The 22,577-nt window shown below is 38.9% G+C and overlaps 1 protein-coding gene across 1 annotated transcript in view; it reads left to right on the top strand.

Moving 5' to 3' along the window:
• Positions 1-2,622: 2,622 nt before the first annotated feature.
• RALB (RAS like proto-oncogene B) overlaps positions 2,623-22,577 on the top strand; it is a 45,521-nt gene continuing 25,566 nt past the window's right edge. The window contains exons 1-2 of the mRNA XM_080600278.1: positions 2,623-2,758; positions 2,964-3,116. The gene's annotated coding sequence lies outside the window, so the exon portion shown is untranslated. The remainder of the gene's footprint in view (positions 2,759-2,963; positions 3,117-22,577) is intronic.

Raw genomic sequence — 22,577 nt, 5'->3', positions numbered from 1 at the left:
TTGTCTATAGACATAACCCCAGTACAAATATCAGGTGTGTCTGTGCTTGTATGCTGCAGGACCTGTACCACTTGCTACCAAAAGGCCAGCTTCTCTGGAACAGAACGCAGTAGAAGACCAAAATGTCTGCAATATCTTAAACATGAAGTGTACTATCCCACTGAAATTGCACAGGCAACCTAAGTAAGCAAAATGATCTGCAAGCACCTGTAATCAACTTCATGCCAGAACTGTCAAGGTATTTTTTAGCTATCAAACACTGCTGGAAATTTATTTAGGGATGTGACAAGTACCCAAATCTGGAGGTGGCGACCAGTTTAGTTATGGTCCTGCTGCCTTCTGATCACCCAAGTTATCCTCCCACACACAACCTTCCCTGCCCTGTGAAATGTGCCTTTGTTTTCTTCCTGACATGATCCCTTTTCATTCTACTCAACACTTTCTCTCCTCCTGCTTTCTGTAAAAGTAAAACCTTGTTGGTGGTGTTGGTGGGTTTTTTTGTGTTTTTTTTTTTTTTTCCCTCCCTCATTTCCACGTACTGTAGTTTCCTCCTATGTCTTTCCCAAGCTACTTCTCCATCCAGGTTCACTATCAGGCACCTTATGCTAATGTGGGGGAGCATCCACAGTCTTATACATGCACAGAGTAACATGAGTTACCCTCCATATGGACTTCAGAGTGAGGGTGGCTGAACCCTCAAAGGGGATGCCCTGTGCAACTGGAATTTCCACCCTTGGAGAGATTCACACCCAGACTGGACATGGCCCTGTGCCGCCTGACCTAACTTTGAAGTTAGCCCTGTTTCAAGCAGGGAAAGGACCAGATGATCTCCAGAGGTTTCTTCTAATCAAAATTATTTAATGATTCAGTAATTCTAAATTGAAGGAAAATAGGGAGAGGAAGCAAGAATCTAAGAAAGATGGTCTTCTGGCAAGAGAAAAAAAGGAATACCACAAAACAAACCAGAGCCATGCAGAACTGGTCTGCTTTTCATCTTGCTTGCGCTGAAGTAATTCAGGATGAAGTCAGATAAATGTTAAAATCAGTGGAGAACCAAGAAGAGAATCAGTATCAACATGCCTGTGGTTACTTCAGGCTTGCTTCATCTGCCTGGACTCAAGGCTTTGTTACTAATGTGTGTTGTCTTGTGAATATCCTCGGCTGGAATATTCCAAGCTACCACCTGTTTTGTTTCCTGCAGAAATGTAATGTAAACTGTATCCCAGCTTTTGAGAGGGGACTTCTCAAACTCTATAAAATTAAATGTATTAGTGATTTTAAGTCACACTCCTCAACCTCACAATTTCTTATGTCTGTGCAATTTCCAATGTCCTTCACTACACGGAACAACTAAAGACGATTAATCCTTGAATCAGAAATACCAGCAATTAGAAAAGCCCCTGGAGTCTTTATGAAGAAAATGGTTCTGTGTTCCTGTTTATTTCACTGCTACTGCTTTTAAAAGGTTTATTTAGGCAACACATCACCACTGGATAAACAAGCATTGATAATACTATCATCTGTTTAATAAATATTATGAATATTACAAAGTATTCTTCTTCCACTATGCTCCTAGACAGAACAAGTTCCTGAAATTGAAAGTCCACTAACAAAGCACACAAACAGAACAAGAAATCCGGCAGCAAAATATTTCTGTTCAAACAATAGAGCTGAAAGAGCAACAAACACCCTGTTGCATAGCACAGTAGAAGGATTTGTCTGACAAGTACTGAAACACAAAATACCAAATCATCGAACTGCTTTAATATGATAAGGTTCCCCCAAACCCTAGCCATTAAGCCAAAGGCCAATACAGGAGCTTGAAAATGACAGTAAACTACAATATATCACTCATGGGTGGTCTTAATGCTGAATCTGGGATGAATTACATGAAAAAAATCATGGGAACTTAACACAGAAAAAGAAATCTGAAAGGCAAGCACAATGCCATAGTAGAGTACTTAGCAATTCCAAACAACGTAAAAATGTTGTGTGCTCGAAGGCTGTAGCAAATTTTCTTCTGATAGTGTTTTATGAGATTACAACAGAAATAAAAATAGCTTGGCAACTGGAGAGAAAAATAAGCGACTCCTTTATTAGTCCAATTGATAAAGTTGGAAAAAAAATAGATAAGCTTTTAGGCATGCAGGTGCTTCTTCAGATATGAAACAGAAACAGCATACTTCAAAGATAAATTCAGGTTAGGAACAATTGTGTTGAGTTCAGACATCTGCTTTGCTTCAAGTGTTTACTGATTCCTTTTTTAAAGGCCATAAATGATGGTCTGTGGAATAAATTTATAATAATATAGCCCTGCAAATGGATTATTATTTCTAACGTAGGTTTGCAAGTAGAAAGAGATCGAGGGAGTAAAACTCACCCTAGCAAATCTGCACAAAATCACATTGACTTTCCAGGAGATTTACAAGCCTGTTTGCTTACATTGCTTTAGAAAATATTAATTGGATTCCTAAGTCACTTAGGTGCTTTAGACGATATTACTTTCACTGGAAAGGGCAATAAACAGGTCTGGGTATTGCCAAGGAGTGGATGATTGGGAGTCCTTGCTGCTTATGCAAACCCAGCTGTGGCTGCAGGGAGCTGGCAATGTGTGTTTGCCTGAACGTATCTTTCTGGGCAGCAAGGTCAGAGCTTGAGATGTGGCGTACGCACAGATAACAGACCGCGACAGGGAACACAACAGTGCTCTGAGGTGGCTCAGCTCTAATACGTCTCTTTGGCTATTCCTAGTCATAAGGTAAATATTGTTTCCTAAATTTGTCACTTTTATTTACTGAAACGGTTTTTGAAGAGGGTTGGGAAGGCGAAGCAGGAAAGTAATTCTCTGTTATTGGCCATTGAGGAATTTTGAAGCTGTTACTTTTTCAATCATCTACAACAGTTTCCTTGTTTTCAGAACGAGCGCATGATATCATATCCTGAGCCCTTCCCTTTTCTTGCAGCTCCGTGAGGCACTAGGAGGAGTCCAGCCACAGTCACCGGGTGAATTGGTCTGGAAACGGGAGCGGAGCTGCCCCTGCCATCCTTTGCCTGCCCGCCTGATTCACGCTCCCTGAGAAACTGCTGCTCTAGGACGAACGCCCTCCTTAAGCACAGTGAGTATCAGCTAAGAAAGCAGATGATCTCTCTAGCTTGTAATGTGGCACTGAAGAAAGATCACCTATGTATTTATGTGTGTGCAGCCAGGGACAGAAATATACGTGAAAGGAGAACTTGCTTTCATTTTCTGTCACTGAGGTGAGAAGAAAAAGGAGCTCCCTGGCCCAGCTGGGGTGAGAAGAGGGATAGCAGCAATGGGGAAGGCTCTCAGGCTGCAGAGAGAGGGTTACAGATACGGGCTGGGTGCAGGAAAAGGACAAGGCGCACGTACTCTGTGAGGCAACCTACCCATTCGCTGTGGACAGACAGGAAAAAACAGCTGCTAAAATGTATACACAAGCAGCTCGGAGTGAGCACGTGGCATTGTGGTAATGCTGGGTGACAAGCACCTCTTGTTTGTTCTTAGTCTTACTTGACTTAACCGAGGCAGTAGTACTAGCTAGTAATAAGCTAAATAAAAAGAGAATAAAAGAACTAGATTTCTATACTAATATTCACTCATCCTGAAGCATACAGGCCAAGTAAACATATTAACAGTGAGTCATTGTTTCCTTTTAATATAACTACATAACCCTTGCTGTTGTTGTTACTTCTCCATCTTGGTCTTTTAGCTCTGTAGTACAGAGGGAAAGAAGAGCTAAATGGAAAGGTCCTGCCATTCTTGGTGGAGGACCTAAGGTTTTGTCTGGATGTCTCTGCAATGCTAACTGGGTAGAAACTTATTAGCTATATCAAATATATATTTATAATTACATTTATAGTAGATGAATAGCTTAGTATTTTCTGGAATTCGCAGAGTAAAATAATGTTACAATGAAGGTTAACAACGCACTTGCATTTTTATTTACTAAATGGTATAATTTAAATTATTTCTTAACCTAGAAGGCTGCTTTTAAGGGGACAGAACACATGAATTTTCCTGTGCATGTGCCCCTGCCAGAGTAACACACACCAGCGGCATGCCAAAGCCTTGTGAAAAGTTCACGATCATGGTTCATGTAAAGGCCTCACTCTGTTTGGAGTGGGACCAACAGAAAGCAGCAGTGATGTTTATGAATATACAAGATAACAATAACAGGCTTCAGAAAAGTGCAGATGAGTTGCATCCTTTCCCCAAACAATCTTGGGTGCAAGCAATTGTCCAGGAAACATGTAATCTTCGAATGTGTCATTGATCACACTACTTTATCTATTTCTCCTTTGCCCGCTGTGGTTTTGATCAGCTTATTCATAAGGCCACAGAACAATGTCAGTAAAAATTGTTGCTTTGTGTTATCTCAGCTGCATTGTGAGCTTGCCATTGAGGGAACGGAAGGCAGAAAATCCTCTTTAGTTAAAAGTTGCTGGACCCTCTTCTGTCACTGACATAGTTAATTTTGCAACAGAACAAACCCGCCATTTTCTCAATGTAGTAATGGTCAGAGTAGAAGGTGAGCTGTGCGGCCTAGCTGACGGAGCGCTGGTGTTGCTGAACGAGATGTGGCCACAGGCCCACCAGCTCCAGAGTTTTGCCTCCCCAGTGACCAGTGCTAGGTGCTCTGGCACAGCTGCAGGTAAACCCAGGGTGTCCAGCTGTTCAAAGAGCTTCTCAGCAGATTCTTTCAACGCATATCAGCCAACAGTTAACTTGTGCTCTGCAACACAGGTGTTTTTTAACTCTTTCATTTTGTAAAATATCACAATGGATATTCACATTTCCATATAAACGTTTGTTTCTTGAATTCACTGAGATCTTCATTCCAATGATGTCCTGTGGCAATGAGTTCAATAACAATGTCTTTTCTTTAAGAAACATTTCTTTTCTCCACATTTAAATCTGCTGCCTTTCACTGTCATTAGATGTAAATTTACTTCTGGATCATAAGAGAAAAAGTCACCTTTGTCTTTAATTTTGGGCCCTATTGAAGAAGGAATCATATTTTTTTTCTTAGTTATAGTTTAGTCAGTGTCTAGTTTGTGGCTATGCTTTTTTATGTTCAATTTATAAACTCTTTTCAAGGGCTTCACCCACAGTTTTTCCTGTAGTTAATTATTTTGTTGTCATGCTTAAAAAATTCAGAGATGAAAGAGAAATGAGTTTCCTTTATAGAAACCACCCAGCTCTGCACTTGTATCCTGTTTATATATGTGTTTAATAATACATTTTCCACCACCTTACATCCAAGAACTTTTAGGTGTGCAGCAAACGTTTAATTAATTAATCTCACTTAGAACTTGTGAGGTAGGTTCCCTCATTTTACAGGTGAGATGGAGAGTGAGACAGTTAAATTAAGTGACTTACTTAATATCACACAGTGAGTCAGTGCTAATGCTGAAAATAGAGGTTATGTCTTCTGGTTCCTTGCTCTGTATTTTAATCATCAAACCAGACAACTCTAAAGTTGAGCAAACTCCTTAAATTATTAAAATACTTGTTCTCAATTCTGTGTTAGATTATCATGTTTTGTTTCACATAAGCAGCTGAAATATTTGCAAAAGTTTTTCATGCTTAGGACTTTTTTAGTTTTTCCTTTTCAGATATAGCTTCAGATAGCGTCTGCATACATTTTGCTTACAGTAATCCTGAACTTTAAAAATATACTCAAACAGATCTCCGGAGGAAAAATTAAAAAAAAAAAGAAAAAAAGGATAAGGATAAGGAACACACTTAAAACTCACGGCAATCTCTTTGATATCAATGTAGCAATACTCTTTTTTCATACTCTCAACAGTAGTTCCACTTAATATCCATAGCTTTACTAAATGGAGCATAGTAAAGTTATTGCCCCACAGAATGCAAGAGATAGACTGCTTGTTATGCTGTCATGACTAAATGAAAATGTAGCCTGAAGCACAAAGAAATTGCATCTTAAGAAATATCTGCTTAGACATGCAATTCTGAACGATATGCTGTATCATCTCAGGATAAACTGGTACATAAAGATGTACAAACCTTGAAAACTTGTTTAAACAAATAGTTCCTGTGTTCAGGCTAATGTCATGCTCCAACAGCTTTATAGCTTTTTGAGTGCACTCCATGTTTTTGTTTGTGTTGATGGGACATAAATATTTTTTTCCAGTACTCACTATCTTACCTGTTTAATAATATTCTTCAGTACAGGGAAGAATAAATGGCCCAGAAAATATGTACATAGGCACAAGACAGAGAGAGGCTCAGGAGAAGAAACAGAGCAGTAACATTACCATACATTGTTCCCTATTAAACCTGGATTTAAACATAGCTGTCTGTTACACAGGCTTATATAATGCTTTGTGTCATATAATATTTTTGCTACATGTGAGACAAGCAGCACAAGGCTGTAGCCAGCTCCTAGATTTCTGTAAGGACTTTTGCCATATGTAATGAAAGGGGAATCTGGGCAAGCAGCCTTTCCAACTTGCAGTTTAACAACAAAATAACTTAAAATTTCAACTGCTTCATTATTGAATGCAAATAACACTCCTAGGTGGTAAAATCATTAAATAAGCTTTGGCATACTGTATTTATAGCAACAACTCAAAGTAATGTAACATGTTGTACTTGCAAAGAAATGAGAGAGTCGCATCTTGCCTGCTAAACTGGGGGTTATGCAGACAGTTCCAGGTAGCAAGTCCTGGGGACATGTTCCAAAACGCCATCCTGTCTCCTCTCCAGGGCCATGTTGTTTTCCTTTTGGGTTTATCTTCTCTTTAAAAAGCATATTTTATACTTGTCACTAGGGCTCTGTCATCAGTGGCCAGCTGTCATTGGTGTCATTGGAGTGTTGCTCCAGCTTTGCTTTCAGTTTCTGTTAGAGAATAAGGTGTTTTCCTCACAGACTTCGGAAAACAGCCTGATGCCAAGTGAGCAACAGTTTGCAGGAGCACTGTGTCAGCACCCATCTATCAGGTCTTAGAGATGCTGCCTTTCAAAGGGGTTGTTGAAAGCCAGGCACAAATTGTCTGAATTGTCCAGTACAAGGTGGACAGGAGATGAGACCTCACAGACTTTGAAACCAAACCCAAGAAAGCAAAGCAAACAATTGAAAACATTTCTGTGGCTATTCGCTCATGTCCCCTTTTATTGACAGTTCCTATGACTAACCGGCCAAATGTGTTGGTACTAATGCTTGAGAAACTGCAAATTTTAATCAAGCATAGGTTAATATTTGGTAAAAAGAAGGTCTGAAATTACAATGTGCCTAGGTGTTCTCTTCCAGGGTGGGAATAGAAAGAAGTCTTTGTGGTCTGTGTGTCTGATCAAAACTAAATAAAACAGTTGAAATTAAATGAATGCACATACAGTTCATGGGCAGAGAATCATTTTCTGCAGCAACCACTCAGTTAATAGGAGTGAAGGATGGATCAGCTTGTGGATAATCTGAATGAGAATGGATGATGTATAATATATTATCTCATTCGAGAAGAGCTCTGTCAAAGATGGGCCTTGAATTTTGGACTTGCTTCCTCTATTGTTGAAGAGAGCAGTCAGTCTAAATGATTAAATGGACATCATATTTTAACTGTTAAATTTATTTAAGAATCTACTTTCAGTGAAAACCTCCATGTGTCTTGCCTGCCTCAGTAATCTCATTATTAGTCATTGCTCGTTAATAGGCCTATCACAGCCTTCTGCTGTTGATTCAGCACAGAAAGGAAATATTTTAGGAATGTCAGTTCTTTGCAGTGGTGGGGATTATACACATGGCAACAGTAAATGTTTGTGAAAGGTACGTGTTGTCTTCCTTCATTCCCTGTAAGACAGCAGGAAGGAAACTGAGGTACAGACATACAGATACTCTGAAGAGTTAATACAATAATTATGGTATTATGTACATTTCATTTGGAGAACTGAGAAAGTATTTGTGGTAGTATGTTGCTTACACATTACAACCAGCAAATGGCACTGAAAGTGAAAAGAAACGCACGATGAGGTAGTCGACCAGTTTAATTCTATTGTGCAAGCACAGTGAGCGGTACAAAGCTGAGGAATGTCACAAATGACGGAAAAAATCCTGTATCAGTTACCTTAAATTGTATTAATTATAAAAGGTGGAGTTAGCAATGCAGGCGAGGTACGTTTTTTTTCCAACATTCCTCATTATGTGTTAATCATGGCACTGTAAAGATCCAAATATCTTGGATCGTGAGACTTGCAAAATACCACTGGTACGTTTCTTGCTGGAACTTGGTACAGTGAGGCAAGTACAAGCTCAAACTGTACATCTGGGGAAGGCCTGCTGTGTTCATTAAAACAAGCAGTTTCTGCTGAAACTAGTTTTGCTTGAGGACTAACTTGTGGTTCCAAGTGTCTTTCAGTGCTGACAGCTGAAGAAGGTAGCTCTGGGCCAGACTGTAATGTTCTCTCCTTGCTCTAATGGGCGGATGTGTTTAATTAACCTATGTTTCTGCAGAAGCAGACTTTCTGGCAAGCTGTAGGAATGCTAAAGGAGGGAAATCTAAACAGCAGCGAACCCAGGCACATTCTATATACATCTAGTGCTAGGTAAAGAATGTTAATTCAGACAAATACTTACTGTTTCCTAGGAGATAGGTTCCTATAAGCAACTTTTGCAAAAGCAAGTTAATATGGTTGCCCCATTAGGACTTGTCCCCATTACTTCCACAAGACCCAGCTATGGTCCTCTGCCCTTCAGATTTTGTCTCTAATGTCCAGTTAAAGACTGGGCACAGTTCTTCAAGTGGGGGCTCACAGAAGCCTGTATTCAAGGGTGGAAATATTCAGCTTTGTCTCTCTTCCTGAGAGCTAGCCCTGATAGCCTTGCTGCCTGTTCCATGTCCAGCGGTGACTTCTCCAGCTACCAGAGCTAGGACAGATTTTTCTTCCAGATCTTCAGCTTTATAGCTAATTCTTCAGATATAAAGCAGATATAAACCAGATATGCTCTGCATAGAGTTGCTGAAGGCACTGCTTTTCACTTGAAAAATGAAAGCACTGTAGATTACAATTCACACAAATACACCACACTCCCTGGCCACAATGTCCCTTGGCCCAACTCTTTGTTTCACTAAAAATTCCCAAAGTTGCATTAGTGTTTTGCAACCAGGCAAAATAGAGTTTATCTTCTCTGACCTTCATCGGCTGCACTGCCACAATAGCATCATTGTTTCCTATCTCCTGCCCTTAATGAGCAGCACCCTCCATTCCTCTCACTTCCTTTCTGGCCCAAAGCTTTCCCTCTGAGGGGCTTTTCAAAGCTCTGCTCTGTCATCTATTTTTGCTACTACTGTGATCTAATTTCCAGCTTCCTTCAGTCCTGGTTTTCTCAGTGTCAGCCAGCCAAAACCTTAGCTGTTTTTACTCAAAAACTGCCCTTTAAAGTTGAATGATGGACATTCCCTCTACTCTTGTAGCCTTACAAACAAGGTGCATTCCCAATTGACAGGAACATATAGATTATAGTATTTTTCTCATTAAAACTGCACCATAGCATCACAGCATCAATTTCAATTGAGCAGTACTTTTCCCACCTCAGCACTGTGATGCAGAACCCATTCCTTCATAACGCTGTGCAACCATTTCTGCAGTGCCACAGTATGCAAGACCTAGCATTAAGACTGCAGTTACCAAACTCCAAATCCTGTGCTTTGACCTCTGGGTTTCTCTTCCAGAAGGGAGACGAGTCATAACTACAAATGAGGTAACAGAGGATAAATGAAACTGGCTACCGTTGTCAGAAATAGGAGTTCAATGTAATTCTTAAGCTTGCTCATGCTGGTCTTTGTTCATTTCCACTAAGGACTGATGACTCCAAAAGCCATAAGCTGCATGTTAAATTCTTGGGCGATGACAGTTTCCTTTATAATGTTGCCCAGTGTCTGTGATTGTAGAGATAGGACTGTGTAGGCCTGCTATGAGCAGAGCGTACTACTGCAGAGAGAAGGTGTGCACAAAGATCAAGGGTAGAGCAGGAGTCTTTATGGCCAGATAAGGACAGTGGTTTCCAAAAGCTCTCACTACCGGCCAAACTCATAGCACTGACAGTGGATGCTGTCAGGCTAACGCTGATTGCTTTTAAAAATTCTGCACCAGCGTGGCTCAACATGCAACCCACTGGCCAAATCTGGTCTGCGGGATCTTCTGTCTGGCCTGAACCGCCTTTTCTATGGAAACTGCAAGGAGCAAGCTGCTGCCTCATCCCAAAGAAAGGAATAGTGAGAGGATGCTTTTTGCTCATGCTTCTGAGAATACCCTGACATAGACGAATTGTTGCTGTGCTTCTAAGTTTCCGAGGACTTGAACATGTGTAAGGAGACATTCCTATACAGCCTGCTGCCTTAGCTCATTGTCTGGTGGGTAAGAACAGCACTTCTCCACCACTGCCACTCTCATTCATTGCTTGTTTTGGGGGAGTAGGCAACAAGGGACAGCATTGTTCCTCTGCAGCCTGTTGCTCCAACCAGCCTCCCTCCTAAGCCTGCTTCCTGGTCCCAGTGTAAATGTGTCATAGGATCACAGGAGGTAAGAAATCACAGTCTTGAGCTGCTATTGATTGTCTTCTCAATGGCCTATCCGTACACTGGGATCTGACTCATGTAGCCTCTGGGGCTTGACTACCCCATTAATACACGTCATGTTGCTGTAGGTATCACTCACTGAGAAGGCATGTATGACAACATGTCTTTGTATTTGTATTCTTTGTATTTTATTTGTCTTTCTTTACTTTGGCCATCTACGTTTGATGCATGTACTCAATTTCCCTGCAAAACTGCAGGAATTATGAGTTTCTAGTAATTAAGGAAATAATTACATTAACCATGGATTCTGTATGCATACAAGCTACAGGATCTGTGGGTTTATGCTGCAGGCTTTTTATTCAAGTGAATCTATCCAGCAGATGCTGAGTCCTATTTTCCTTCAGCAGAGGAAACATAGTGGTGATGGGGACAGAACAGAAGTTGCTGTCCTTGGAGCTGATAGCAAAGCTCTTCCATTAGTGGGAACAGGCCCCTTTCTGAGTGAATCCAAAGACTAAAAGCCAGTGGGAAGAATTATAAAACATCCGTTTAATTTTAACATGACCTACGTATGAATTACAAAAACCGAGAGCTCTGACTTAAAAACAAGTTGAAACAATTACATTATCTTCAGGGAAATTCTCTAAGTATTGGACAGGGATGTAGATCTCAGCTGAAACTTCTGCTTGAGGAAAAGTGCTACTGGATGGGCCCATGGCTCGGTTTCAGCACATGCAGCCAGTTAAGGTACAGTGGAAAGGTACATTTACTTTTATTCAAGCTAAACAGGTATCTCTCCTAATTTTGATGGATAGCAGTTAATTACAGTCTTCCTCTTCGTAAGAAGTATACATTTCTTTCTTTTGTTAGCATGTCTGACAATGGCAGGGGATTTTTCTGGGGGTAGTCTTGCAACAAAACTGTAGCTTCAGGCACTCTGTATGAAGCCAAATACAAGGGAAGGGTGGAGTGAAGTTGCTATTTGATAATAGGAATAATCTACCAGAAAGTTTCCTTATCTGTCTTCAGTACTTGTTTTTCTGAAAATAACTGTGATGAAAAGGCATGAGCTATTCTTCTCTGCTGTGAATTCTTTTCTGATAAGATTTTTGGAAGAAATCACAATGCTATCTTCATTCAAATCCTTTGTAAGAGGCATTTCTTCCATAAAGTGTTTCTATGCTAATCCACTAGGCGTTGCTATTTACATCTTTAAAAGAAACAAAGTACTTAACCTGGACTGATTGTAGATTAAAAATTACTGGGTGCATGTCCCATAGAAAAGCACAATCCATGGAAAAAAATCCATTTCCTCCTGGCAGTAGTTCTTTATACTGTGTTTTTATTTCTTATTGTTGATTGTAATCTCTACAGGAAAGGGGCGTTTGTTTTTATGCACCTTTAAGGCATCATATATGTCTGTAACTTTATGTAAATTAGTGAAAATCAAGAAAGAAACAAGCTAATTTTACAATACAAATTAGCATTGGTTTGAATAGCAGTCAAATTCTGCTGTCATCCCAGTGTAAATCCAGATTTGGTGTGAAGTCACTGGAATGAAATACAATCATAGCTCTTGATGCAAAGAAGACGGTAAAGGGGAGAGAAGGTCGGTAACGCTGCCTCTAATAGATCCATTCCCCTTATCTTAGGCTATGCAGACATTAAATAACCCGAGTCTTCGATTCAGGACATGCTGAATCTATGCTGCTTTGTGCTATAAGGTGGCAATATAATTCAGAAATACAGATCTGCTCTTTAGAAGTACATAAAGCAGTAGTTCCCAAAGCAGGCTCTGTTATAACTAGTGAGGTCACAATTGTTTCAAATGAGGTCACAAGCTAAATGAAATCCAGTCTAATCACATTTTTATGCTAGTATTTGGGGCTACATTAAATTCTTGCTCTACAGTCGCTGTGATTTTCTGCTGTGGAAAAAAATAAGGGACTTCTGTCTTTTATTCTGTGAAAGACTGGGTGGAGACTATTTCCTCTGAGTCATCAGAGGGAGAAGTCCATTACTACAGGGGTGAAACGTGAACATGACAGCTAGAACTCAAAAAGTCCCCACAACTGGGAATGCACCAAAACTGTTGATATATTTCAAGCCCAAAGGTGTCAACACTACTGCTTTTCACAGAATCACAGACTGGTTGAGGTTGGAAGGGACCTCTGGAAATTGCCTAGTCCAACCTCCTTGCTCAAGCAGGGTCACCTTGAGCATGTTCCACAGGATCACATCCAGGCGGGTTTTGAGTATCTCCAGGAAAGGACACTCCACAGCCTCTCTGGGCAACCTCTTCCAGTGCTCCTTCACTCTCACAGATTTCAATTGCAATTTCAAAATTCTAATTAGTCTACACGCCCCAAATAGTATGTTGCTATAATAATTATCATAACAAAGTTATTTATAGAACAGTCCACCACAACCAAAATGCACTCACCACTAGGTAAAATACGGCAGCTATTTATGCATGATACATAACAGATTAGAATAAAGAAATAAGATTCTTACATCCATCAGAAATATCTGGACTATCCCCTCCTTTCTTTTTTTCTTTTTTTCTTTTTTTCTTTTTTTCTTTTTTTCTTTTTTTCTTTTTTTCTTTTTTCTTTTTTTCTTTTTTTCTTTTTTTCTTTTTTTCTTTTTTTCTTTTTTTCTTTTTTTCTTTTTTTCTTTTTTTCTTTTTTTCTTTTTTTCTTTTTTTTAAGCAGTGTGTGCATACGTGTGCAGGAATCTGGCAAGGAAGCCCTGTCACTGAAGGCAGGGGATGTTGCAGAGGCAGCAGGCTGGGAGCAGGGAAGGAAGGCAACACTTCCTGTTGCCCATTAGCAAGCTCGGAGGAAGGAAAGCATCCTGCCCAGTCATGCTAAATCAGCTAGAGTCCCTAAGAAAACAGTAAATCCATTGCACTACCATGTTTAAGCAGAAGGATGTTCAGTTTTGTCTAGCAAAGAGAAGCAATGATTTTGTACGTAGGTGTGCAAAGCACCTCCCTGAACTTCACTCATCTGTACTGTGATTTGCTAAGCTACTCAAAGAAACTGTAAACTTAAGAACCTGAGGACTTATCTGTCTTTGTTTTGTCTCCCTTTATCAAGCACACTTGTTCAGTTTTTATCTCCTTATGCTATGCCTCTACTTATGTCCCAGTAAAATCCCCCATCTGAAATTATTTTTCTTTTCGGCTGAATGACTGCTATGGTCCATTTGTTGATTTGTGAAATTCAACTACATTTAGCATGGCAATCACCCTATATAGCACAGTTTAAAGAATAATAGCCTGTCTTTACACGCAGAATCACCACATCCTCTAAGCCAAAGCAATCCAATGACCTGGAAAGGAACATCAGAGTTCAGTCCTTAGCATCTTGTCTAGAAGTTCTCAGTTCCACAGGTAGTTTCTGTAATATTAGTATTTTCAAGATCCAACCATTGTTAAGCACAGTCTAATGGTTTAACTGCTTATTAATGGATTCAGTTGCCTTACAGCATTTAGACAAATTGACACAAACAACAAGGTAAACAGATTTGAAGTTGTCATCCTCATGGGGCAACTTCACACACAAGCTACTATCAGCAACATTAAATTACAAAAATACTTGCAAAATCTTTGTTAAATAACATTCAGTTGAGATTTCCTCACACCAATTTATATTTAGTAATACAGAATAGAATAAATTTAAAAAACCCAAGCAAACAAAAAGAACAAAACTTTAGGAAGGAAAAATATACAAAGAAAGATTGCTGATGTAAGGCTGAATTCTCAGGCTGTTTCATTACTATCACTGTTACCATTTATCAAGGACTTCCAGACCAGTTTCAAGCCAGATTTTCCTCTCCTTTTCATTTATAGCTCTGACTGTTACATTCATAACTCTCATATTCTTTGCTAAAATTTTCTCTCTTAAGACTTTCTCAGGCCATGTTATTTCTGCTCAGATTTGAATCAGCAAAGCAGAACATTTCCTGTCCTTGGAGGGATGAATCTGTACTTGATATTAGGAGCCTGTGTCAGCACTAACAGGATGCAGACCAGGAAGCTATGCATTTTATTAACAGGAACTAGAAAAAGAGTGGCAAAGGTTTGGCAGAATTAGAATGAAATGTTTGTACATGGAACAGAATAAGAATTGGAACTAAAATACTTTTTATATAACTAAAACAAGGTTGCCAGCAAACTAGTTTGTTAGATTTGGAAATCATCAGTAGCTTTTGAGAAAAAGCTTAAGCTCAAAAGCTGGGGTTTGAATAAAAGCTCTAGCTGCCTCACAAACTAGAGCCATGTCTCTAGCACGCTGAAAAAGATTGCTTCAGTGAATTCAGAGTACAAATGAGTTATATCCAGGAGCAACAAACTGTACTGACAAATCAATGGCCAAAATTTGGAATCAAACAAAAATGAAGCTAGAATGAATATTGGTCAATACGAGTAAAAATTGACTCCAGTTCTCACTGGAACACAAAACGTGCTTCTCAGGGAACTAAAAGTAAACATGCATCAAAACACAAACAGGAAATAGCTCTGTGGTGTGGATCTAAAGTAAGGGCAGGAGTAGTCACCAGCGTGGTACCATCTAACGTATAGTGGCTGTGGGAGCTGCTCAACATTTCCTAGATCTGGACTAAGATCTTTTCATACCTCTTCTAGCAGTAGCAGCTCAAGACCCTCCCCGTGATCCAAACCTGCATGAGAGTGAGCTTGATTGTTGGAAATTTGCTACATGAACTAGGAGTCTGTGTAGAAAAAAAAGCTGGCAGCCATTTTGCTGATTATCTTTACGTGTTGGTGTTCCCATTAATTACAGCTTTTTACTGAGTGAAGTCTCTAACAGGGATAGGTGGGCAGGGCCCTCCAATCACGTTAGAATGACTTCTATATTTTAAGGCAGATAAGCTATTCTTTAAGTAGAGGTAAGAGTCCTAGCTGAACCTTATTCCATTTCCAGAACAGCCCCTCATTACAGGTTTCGATTTTTTTTTAATTTCTTTCACACCACAGTCTTTACTGCTTCTAGTTTCTACCTGTCACGTGTTTGTTGACAAGAAGTAAGAACCAAAGCTTCCATGAAGATGCACAGAACTTCAATGGCAGAGAAACCAACTACGGTTTAGTGCACTGAAAGTTTTGTAAGATTCACAGCTCTCTCTGAGTTAAGAATTGTAGAAAGTATTGTAACGACAAACTCATTTCTAACCAATTTAAAATATGAGCCCTGAAGTTTAAGGAAATTTGAACTGCAGGGAGCACCTATACATTAACACTGCAGCTCTTTCTGCCGTGATCCAGACTGTATTTAGAAATGATAGCTTAGACTGCAGTGCTAATGTATAGGTGCAGCTCTATCTCTGTTAATATCATACAAAAATGTAAGAAAATACAGATCAGCTAAGTAGAGATGGTAAAATTCAGTTCCTTTTCTTCCCAAATTGAAAGCTTCCCAAATTATCCCCAGAAAACCCTTGGAGACATTTAAGAAAAGCCTCAAGGAAACTGTTGCTGAGCCTCCAGTGCTGAGAAGTCAAAGGAGTCCAGCTGATCCAAACAAAGGATTCTTTACATGCTAATCAAAAGAGAGATTCAGCAGGTGGCCACATTGCTTAAGCTCTGTGAAAGGAAACTGAAAAGGCAGAACTACATCAAGCTGAATCTAGCATGGACGTGACATGACTATTGCATTTTGCATTTGACATAATGGATATCTTCAGCCACAATGGCCAAATCCATAGCATTTTTGCCTTCCAAAGAGCATGAAGGGCTGCCCTTTCTTGGAAGGAAGTGGCAGCTGCCTCAAGACTATAATATCTCAGGCTTGCTCTATATAAAGATCTTTTCTAAATTTAAAAGAAAATAACTAGTTTGGTTAAAACGTTTGTCAAGAAAAGACAAATCATTAAACATTTTGGATCTTCCATTTAGTTTGCCTGTTTCCAGCCTTATAACTGTTAAATGGAAACACTAAGACCACAAACGTTAGCATCTACAACCCTCTTGATAGAAACAACCTTTACCAAAAGAGCTGGACAGACTTCAGGGCAAGTAGCATATTAAGCCCTCACAGCCAGATTTGGTAAAATTCTCAGATCCCTTCTCTGAACGGAATCTATGCAAGCCAACAGGTTCATTGGGAAGCTGAAAGGAAACAATTTAGGAACCAGGTATCTTGTAAATCCTGCCCTTCGCCATAAATTGAAAGCGGGATGGAAGTAGAGAATAGCAGTCATTTCTTTCAATTCACAGAAAGAAGATTCATCCTTTTATCTGATGTCTCAGGGAATACAGGATCTATATAGCATGTAGGAAACCAGAGATCACTTGCCTCCTCCACTGAGGTGATTGGAGCCCTTATCTAGGGGGAAAATACTCCAAACAGTGAAAGCCAAAGACTATCTTGTGCAAGGCGAGGGATGTATTTAGTCCTTCTTGTTGAAGCTGATCCAGTTTGCATGCTATAAAACTCACTAAACCAGGGACAGTACAAGCAAGAGTGATTTAATCTTACCTAATGATTAAACCACACATTGAACAGTCCCTGGTCTCATAAAGATGTTGCAATTTATACTGCCTGGACTGCTGGCATCTGTGCCTTCACAGTTCTAGTTTCCATGGGCAGGATTATAGTATCCACTTGGCATCGTGCATCTATTTCCATGGACCAGGTATGCTTCTGGGACAGTGTAAATGAGCAACGCCAGTTTTTAACTTTACCAGTTAACTTACAGTGACTCATATGAGAGTTTAAGCTTGAGGTTTGCAGACTGAAGTCTTCTATCGATCTGCAGAAAAGAAAAAACAGGATTTTCCCCCCTATACTACATATGTATCTATCATTTGTTATCTGCAGAGACCAGTTCTTGAAGGGAGATAACTTCCTTTTTCTGTTCAACTCAAACAATGATGATCACAATGATTCAATGTGAAATTGGTTTTTACAGCATAGAAACTGTCCAAAGACCAACAATCTGACCATTTCTGTAGTGATTTATATCTGTATCATCTGCCATTTGGCATTTTACAGATGTTTTTACAGACATTGATTGCTACAGAAGAAGAAAAGGTAGGAGAAAAGCGGGCCTTGTATGTCTTATGACCTGGTTGTAATTCCATTATAAATGTTAGAGAACCATTGTATAGAAAAAGGAAAGCCTTACAAAGGGACAAGGGTTATAAGGGGAATAAATATAGTTAGGTGACTCAGATCAAAGTAATTCATTTTCTGTTGCTGAAAGTCTGATCAGAAGAAAATGCAGCTAAAGGTCTGTTGTTGCCCTTCAAGAAATCCAGCTTGAGGATGAAATTCATGCCTGGATGCAGAGAAGCAATTTTGAAAAGTCAGAAGTTTGATTTATTGTTCTCTGAAAGGTTGTGTAAAGCTTTTTGTTGAAGATCTCAAAGTTATACAAAGGTGTTTTGTATGATTAAGGGCAATCATAATTCTCAAAGCTTCTTAGAAAATATAGACGGTGTTGGGGCTTGTTCCTTATTTACTGTAAATTTCATTTTTTCAGTCTGAGTAGATGGAACATCTTAAAAGAATTTGTTCAAGATTTACATTACAAATTCTCATGATCCATACAGCAGTAGTACAGATGCAGATTTGCAATATATGATATATGTGGATTCTGCTGTCATTTATGATCATGTCAAATCAAGTAAACAAGATTTGAAAAAGCCAAAATGCAACACTCTTCAATAAACTGTAATTGATCAAAAAATGGCCAAAAAAGCCATTCTTTGGCCATTGCTCTGACAAGCCTGTAACACAGCTTGTAAAGTTAAAAGACAATACAGAAGTCAGGATGTTATCTAAATGAGATACAATGGATGCTTATTTTGAAATTACTCTCCTTAATCCCCTAATGTAAAGCATATTGTACTCTTATCAAATTAACATGAGAAAAAAAAAGGAGAGGCTGTTTGTAGACTGTATTAGGTTATCAACCGCAAGAACATGGCTTTTCTAGAAGAGAAGAATGCTGTGTAAACTAACACATGAACATTCAGCTCAACAGCGAAAATTTTCTTCAGTGTAGCAGTATTATCACATTACTGGATTATGTTCTAAGCAAGCTCGGTAACTGAGAGTGGTGGCATAAAAATACGATGCTTACATTAGCACATTTTTAGACAGACAAACTTCCTTATAACCTTTACTGATTGAACAAATTCCTGCAGGTTTCCTACAATAACCACTTTACCCACTTTTTTGAGGCTGTTACCTCTGGGCTGAAATACAGCATCTAATGAACAGCGCAGTGTTATATTGTGTGAGTTTAGGGAGTAAAGAATCTGTAGCCAAGTGCAGTGAAGAGCAATTTTGGTAGACAAACTTTGTAGCCATTTGTTTTACCATCCAATCCACTTCACACAGCACTTGGATTTCCAAAAGAGATTTGCCCATTCAAGTTCACATTCAGACCTTCTTCACTTTGACATTTGCCAGCATAATAACGCAAAGGTACATTGTAGGTGTAATAAAAGTCTGATTTTAGCCACTCAGTCATACCAGAGTTAATTCCATACAGTATACCACTGAAGCATGGGTAAAATACTATCATAATGATAAATAATTCTATTACAAAATTTGGGTCCCCAAATCCCTCTCATAAATTGTAAGGTGTTTGGGAAATAAAAATTTTACTGCCACTTAAGTGGTAAGGGGGCATTGAGACTTCCAAATATTTGCAATAGATGTTCCAGTTAAACATTCAAAAGAGAAAAATGCATTAATAACAATGAAGAGAGCAGTCTAAATATGAAGAGCTTTCATTGCGTAAAAATATGTTCTTCTTTAATTTGCAGAAGGACTTTTTAGCCTTATTCTAAGTTAGGTAAATTATAGTCTGCAGGCAGAAGCAGATACTTAAAATTATATTTTTTTTTTTCATTGATAAATCTTTCTAAAGTACTGATCCCACCCTGCTAGAATGCTGGTTGCTATCAAAGCCAGTAGTTTTCATGATTAATTTAATGTATTTGCCAACAATTTCATCTGGAAAAAATTATTAAAGAAGAAGTGACAGAAGATCTGGTAACATGATTTTTTTTATTATTTTTTTTTTTTCATGAATGCTCAAATCACTCTCCAACAGCAGTTATTCAGTTAGGTAGCGATGTTCAACTCAGTGAGCAAAATTCTCAATAATGTTAGCTAGCTGCTTTATTTTTCTGGCAAAAATTTCCTGCTTTATCTTGTTCCACAATAATTCTAGTTTTCACATAATTGGTTTCAGTATGATAATCACATCCAAGCTTATCTGTAAGACACTAAGGTACGTTTTCTACCCTCCATCTAACTGGTAAAGCCTTAGTTAATGTATCTGCTTCAGCAGTGCACTTCAGGAAATGTGGGCCAGCTGGAGAGAGGCCAAAGAAGAAAGAGAGTGACTGGCAATTAGGAAACATGGCCTATGGGGAACAACTGAAAAAAAATAGGTGTTATTTTGAAGAAAAAAGCAATTCAGAAGAGTGAAAAAATAATGATTTTTTTCATATTTAACAGGTTGAAGCAAAAGGAAGAGAAAAATCTGATTGCTATGCCCACTTTGCAACTAGTTAGTAGGCTTAAACTGTAGCAAGTGACATTTAAAGTAATTTAAGGCAAATATTGTTAATTTTCTTCTCATGATAAAGTAATCCAATATTTTAAATAAATGGTTATGATGCTGCTGCAATTTTCATTGCAATAAACAAATACATGCCAAAAATGATATATGTATCATTTAATACAATTTTAATTGCATTAAACAAACACATGCCAAAAACGTATACATGCCAAGATCATGTATAACTGATCTTGCCTTTGGGCCACCTCACCTGCTATGACTCTCTCCAGTCCTTTTATTTTCTTTTGATTCTAGGCTATCAAGATAGTTCCAATAAAGTTATCTCCTTCTGTAAAGTCTCCAAGATCAGGCCCTAAATCTGTCATATTGTTGATAATCATGATGATTAGAAGTTTAACACTTGTAACACGGGTGTGTGAAATTCCTTACCTCACAACATTTCAGTAAGAATCTCCTTAAAATGACCTTGTAGTTTGATCCTGACAGAATCCCAGCTGCACCTGAAATTGCAAGGTGATTCCGTAGTGAACTTTAGTGAGTTGACTTCCTGGTATTTGTAACAAAAATGAAGGGCATGATATAATCAAAACACCATAAACTGCTACAAGGCCAAAACCACAATCATATTTCATTTACTATCATTTGTTTCTGATATAGTTTGTTTTACTGCCTTATGATTTTTTAATGCTGAAATTCATAAATCATAGCAAGGTCAGCTTAATTCTCAGTCAGTATACAAATAATCTGTGTAATGTAGTTCTTGTTAGACTATCCATCCCTGAAGAGAAAGTGATCTTTGACTATATTATTTTTATTTTAGAACAAGCTCTGAATGCACACTATGTACACATACCTCTTCTGACAAGCTAAGCCTAGATTAACTCTGGCAGCTGAACTCTGCACGTACAAAAAATGTTGTATTTTGAGAACAAAAAAGATATCATAACATTCTAGCTAATGCAACAGTACTTTTTTTTTTCCAATTCTCTCCAGTTTGCTTTCTTCTGTTCTCCCCAGCTTTATGCTAGCATTCATTTTGATTGCAGAATGGTTCAGTAAGCAGGATAAAAATAATACAGTGGCTTTGGATTGAACAAATTAATAAAGCCTTACAGGTCTGGTTACCCTCAGTGAGCCTTTGTTTCATGTTGCACAGGTGCTACAGGGCACTGGCCATGTATAACGAAGAATTCCACCAGAGAGGGAACAGCCCCCGCTGCTTTATCCTGTTCTTATGTTACTGGCTCAGCCTCTGTTCTGGAGTCACGGCAGGACCACTTCTTTCTCCACTGATTCCTGACTTTGTGGTCATTGCTGGCAGTAGAGTTAAACAACAAGTCCTTCTCAGTCCCTTTTCTGATGCTGTGGCAAAAGTTGTGAATCAGGTACTTGTCCTGCAGCTGTCCCTCTCCAGCATTCAGATATAACCAGAGAAGAAAAGCTGCCTCTTCTGTTTTTGCCAGGGACTGCAAATCACTTACTGCAAGTAATTCTGCAAGACTGCCTTTCTGTGCAGCACTGATTCCCTTGCAGTTCCAAGATCCTCCTCAAGTTCTTCAACCTTTAAAGTCTTTTAAGATCAGTTTAAACACCTTTCCTACAAGCTCCCAGCAGAAACAGGGAACTCCTTCTGTCCATCATTTGCAACCTGTTAGGTTTTTTAGTTCCTCAAATACATTTTTTTCCTGAACTGGATTCCATACTGTGTTCCTCCCACAGTCACTTGTGAAAAAACAAACAAAAAAAAAACCAATAGGGCAGAGATTCTATAAAACACTGCCAAAGGAGAGCTGGGAATGCAATGGTGGTTTTGCACATACTCTGTACAGGTGTAAATGACAAACATGGGGCCCAAGACGATACAACTGCCAGCCTCATCCAGCATGAATTTATCCATTTAGCTTCTCTCCCTCATTAGTGGTGGCTATGGTAATTCACCCTAGATCCCATAATCAAACAGATCTACTCATCCCTGCCTCACACAGAGTAGGTTTAGGGTCTACTCTCTGTCCTTTCCATTTAATTTTTTCTTTACTTCTCCTTGATTTTGTTTGCCAATTATTTCCACAATAAATAAATAAATAAAATTGAGCTATCTACCTGGGTTTTATATCTTTCTTTTGACTAGTTTCTAGAGCTAATTTCAGCTAATTCTTGCTTCAGATAGCCGTCTTTCTAAAATACATTTCTACTTACAAAATAGAATTGCCCAGAAAGGAAGTATGAGTCTTAATCTTTGCAAAGAAAAAAAAAATATTTGCTGCTCAGTTATCCCACCCCACTTCACGTTGTTCACAATGGCCCTAGCAGTGGCACAGACTGCCCTGTTACATCCTTAGTGGGCTGGAAACTAAATACATGCATCAAAAATACTGTGCCTATCTCAAAGAGTTTGCAGTCTGAAGCATATTATGGCATGATGAAGTGACAGCTGGAGATAATTTTTTCCGTCT

This window comes from Anser brachyrhynchus, assembly GCF_964034855.1.
Source record: "Anser brachyrhynchus genome assembly, chromosome: 7".
In the NCBI taxonomy this organism is placed as follows: domain Eukaryota; kingdom Metazoa; phylum Chordata; class Aves; order Anseriformes; family Anatidae; genus Anser; species Anser brachyrhynchus.
Note: the sequence above shows the minus strand (reverse complement) of the source record. Positions and strands in the feature narration are given on the sequence as shown.